At 50.8% G+C, this 4,252-nt stretch overlaps 1 pseudogene; it reads right to left on the bottom strand.

Moving 5' to 3' along the window:
- Positions 1 to 2,295: 2,295 nt before the first annotated feature.
- On the bottom strand, positions 2,296 to 2,850 carry LOC105500408 (annotated as a pseudogene).
- Positions 2,851 to 4,252: the final 1,402 nt, after the last annotated feature.

Raw genomic sequence — 4,252 nt, 5'->3', positions numbered from 1 at the left:
TGTTAGCCAGGATGGTCTCGATCTCCTGACCTCGTGATCCGCCCGTCTCTGCCTCCCAAAGTGCTGGGATTACAGGCTTGAGCCACCATGCCTGGCCCTAATTTTCATTTTGTTTTATTTGGAGACACTGTCTCTGTCTGTCACCCAGGCTGGAGTGCAGTGGTGTGATCATAGTTCACTGCAGCCTCCTGGGCTCAAGCAATCCTCCCACCTCAGCCTCCCAAGTAGCTGAGATTGCAGGTGTGTGCCACCAAGCTCAGCTAATTTTTGAATTTTTTGTAGAAAGAGCACTCACTCTGCTGCTCAGGCTGGTCTCAAATTCCTGGCCTCAAGCAGTCCTCCCATCTCTGCCTCCCAAAGTGCTGGGATTACAAGCATGAGACACTGTGCCCCAGCCCCACCCCCAGCTTCCTATTTCCTTCCTCCCTCCCTGTCTCTCCTTATCTCTCATGTCTTATCTTCCTGTCTTTCTCTGTCTGTCTCTATTTCTCTGTCTTGCCATTTTTTTTTTTTTTTTTTGAGACAGAGTCTCACTCTATTGCCCAGGCTGGAGTGCCATGGTGTGATCTCGGCTTACTGCAACCTCCACCTCCCAGGTTAAAGTGATTCTCCTGCCTCAGCCTCCCAAGTAGCTGAGATTACAGGCGTGTGCCACTCCACTATGCTAATTTTTGTATTTTTAGTAGAGATGGTGTTTTACCACGTTGGTCAGGCTAATCTCAAACTCCTGACCTCGGGTGATCCACCCGCCTCAGCCTCCCAAAGTGCTGGGATTACAGGAGTGAGCTACCGCGCCTGGCTTGTTTTGCTTCTTTTTGTCTCTCTCCCTGTGCCTCTCTCTCTCTCTCTCTCTGTCTCTTGTCTCTCTGTCTCTCTCCTTGTCTCTTTCTATGCCATCTTTTTTTTTTTCTTTTTCTTTTTGTAGAGATAAGGGTCTCATTATGTTGCCCAGGCTGATCTCTAATTCCTGGCCTCCAGCAATCCTCCCCGCTCAGCTTCCCAAAATATTTGTGATACCTTTCTATCTTTGTCTATCTCATTTCTCATCTCTCTCCCTGTCTCTTTGTCTCATCTCTCTGTCTCACTTTTGTCTCTGTCTCTCTATCTCTGTCTCCCTGTGTCTCCCTGTCTCTCCCTGTTTCTCTGTGTCTCCCTTTCTCTCTTTCCCTTTTTCTCTGTGTCTCTGTCTCTCTGTGTGTCTCTGTCTCATCTCTCTCTCTCTGTTTCACCTGTCTCTGTCTCTCCCTATCTCTCTGGGTCTCTGTCTCTCACTGCCTCTGTCTCTCCTTGTTTCTCTGTTTCTTTGTCTCTTTTTTTTATTTTTGGAGACAGAGTCTCACTCTGTGGCCCAGGCTGGAGGGCAGTGGTGCAATCTCTGCTCACTGCAACCTCTGTTGCCCAATTCAAGTGATTCTCCTCCTTCAGCTTCCCAAGTAGCTGGGATTACAGGCCCCCCACCATCATGCCTGGCTAATTTTTGTAAACATGGGGGTTTCACCATGTTGGTCAGGCTGGTCTCGAACTCCTGACCTCAAGTGATCCACCCGCCTCGGCCTCCCAAAGTGCTGGGATTACAGGCGTGAGCCATTGTGCCCGGCCCCACTTCCATTTTTAGGTGGGGAAATAGGGCCTTGTTCCTGAAGAGTCTCGTGCAGGTGTCCCAGCCCCAGTGGCTTCACGGTCACCCTGGTCCAGCTGCTGGGCTCTGTGACTCTGCGGCTATCCTGGGCCTCCCGTTCTAGGGGCCTGTTCCATAAATGGTCAGCCCAGAAGGTTCCACCCCGACATACTGGACAGTGACACCCCCACCTCCCAGAGCTGGTTTTCCAGCAGACAGTCTGGCAGGAAGCCCAGGCCACGTCCCCGTGGTGTTGGCTGCTGCCTGGTGCAAGCCAGGAATGGGGACCAGAGGTGACGTTTAGGGCAAGGCTTTGGCCTCAGGTTTTTTTCTTTTCTTTTCTTTTTTTGGTATATAAACTACTTGTTTTTTTGAGACGGAGTCTTGCTCTGTCGCCCAGGCTGTAGTGCAGTGGCATGATCTCAGCAACGTCTGCCTTCTGGGTTCAAGAGATTCTCCTGCCTCAGCCTCCAGAGTAGCTGGGTCTACAGGCGTGTGCCACCACACCTGGCTAATTATTTGTATTTTTAGTAGAGACAGGGTTTCACCGTGTGAGCAGGATGGTCTCGATCTCCTGATCCTCATGATCCGCCCACCTCGGGCTTTCAAAGTGCTGGGATTACAGGTGTGAGCCACCGCGCCTGGCCATAAACTATTAACTGACAAGGCCTACAGACTTATTTCTTCTTAGACACACCCACGGTACGGGTGTGGCCATGGCAGCCAGTGGTCTTGGCGTGCTGGCCTCAGACACAAAGGCCCCAAAAGTGGCAGAGCCCTCTATGGGCCCGAATTTTCTTCAGTTGCTCCAGGTCTTCACAGAGCTTTGTCCAGACCATTGGCTAGGACCTGGCTATATTTTCCATCCTTTACATGCTTCTGTCTGTTCAAGAGCCAGTCTGGGATCTTGTACTGCTGTGGATTCTGCATAGTGGTGATCACCCATTCCACGTCATCCTCCGTGAGTCTCCCGCCCTCTTGGTGAGGTCAGTGTCTGCTTTGGTCAACACCACATGAGCGTATCTTCCATCCACACCCTTAATGGCAGTGATAGCAAAGGCTATTTTCTGCCATCCATTGATGTTGGTGTTGAGTACTTGCAAAATATGCTGGAACTTTTCAGGGATCACTAGAGACACGGTGGCAGGCTCTGGGGTTCCACGCCAGGCACCAGGCTCAGATTTGGGGTCTGGAAGCCCCACATCGCCCTCATCCTCTCTGGCTTTCGTCATGGGGGTGGGGGCGTTAAGAGGAAGGGGCTCGGGCCCTTGGCATGAGGTTCCCTTCTTCAGGAAGCCCCCCACCTCCCGGATCGCTGTGCACCCCCAGCCCTGGGTACCTTTCTCCAGCCTAGCCTTGACCCTTTGGGAACCAGAATATCTCTATCCAGCCTGGACCTTCCCAAGCTGGGGCCTTGAGCATCGCCCCAAATAAGGCAGGCACCTGGAGGTGGCCAGGAATGAATGAACACGAATGAACAAATGAATCGTATATAATCTTACAAACTCAGAAACGTAAGGCCATACAAATCTAAATCTGGGTGGCTCAAGGCTGCAATCCCAGAACTTTCGGAGGCCGAGGCTGTAGGACTGCTTGAGCCCAGGAGTTCAAGACTAGCCTGGGCAACATAGTGAGATCCTTTCTCTACAAAAAATTAAAAAAAATGTAGCTGGGCATGGAGGCAGATGCCTGTAGTCCCAGCTACTCGGGGAGGCTGAGGTGGGAGGATTGCTTGAGTCCAGGAGCTTGAGACTGCAACGAGCTGTGTTCATACCAATGCACTCCAGTCTGGGTGGTATAGTGAGACCCTGTTTCTAGAAAATAAATAAATAAGTTTTGTTTGTTCGTTTGTTTGTGATGAAGTCTTGCTCTGTTGCCCAGGCAGGAGTGCAGTGGCAAGATCTCGGCTCACTGTAACCTCTGCCTCCTGGGTTTAAGTGATTTCTCCTGCATCAGTCTCTGTAGTAGCTGAGATTACAGGCATGCGCCACCACACCTGGCTAATTTTTGCATTTTTAGTAGAGACGAGGTTTTGCCATGTTGTCTAGACTGGTCTTGAACTCCTGACCTCAAATGATCTGCCCACCTCGGCCTCCCAAAGTGCTGGGATTACAGGCATGAGCCACCGCGCCTGGACGATAAATAAGTATTTTTTTTAATTAAAAAAATGCCTAAACCTGGATTTTTAGCATGTTGCAGGGGGCTCCCACCCAAGTCCAAGTTCTCAGAAGCTGGGAACTGAATAATGCATCTCGGGGTGGAACGTTTGATGACCCCCAGCAGAGTGCCATCTCAAGAGCAGGGTCTAGAGTCAAGGCTCGGGGTTCTAATCCTGCCTCTGCCGCTAGTCAACCTGGAAAACCACTTCCCCTATATGAGCCTCAGTTTCCCCATCTGTAAAACAGGGTTGGTACCCATGTCTTGGGGTTTGGGGTTTAGTAAATGAATCTATGGGAGGCTGAGTCAGGACTATTGGCATCCGTGGGTGGTAGAGCCTCTTCCCTCTGACAGGGATGGGAATTATAGAGATAAAATCAAAGACAGGCTGGGTGCAGTGGCTCACGCCTGTAATCCTAGCACTTTGAGAAGCCAAGACAGGCAGATCACTTGAGGTCAGGAGTTCAAGATCAGCCT

The sequence above is a fragment of the Colobus angolensis genome, unplaced genomic scaffold, assembly GCF_000951035.1.
Source record: "Colobus angolensis palliatus isolate OR3802 unplaced genomic scaffold, Cang.pa_1.0 Scaffold66, whole genome shotgun sequence".
Classification (NCBI taxonomy): domain Eukaryota; kingdom Metazoa; phylum Chordata; class Mammalia; order Primates; family Cercopithecidae; genus Colobus; species Colobus angolensis.
This window is presented reverse-complemented; position numbering and strand designations above follow the sequence as displayed.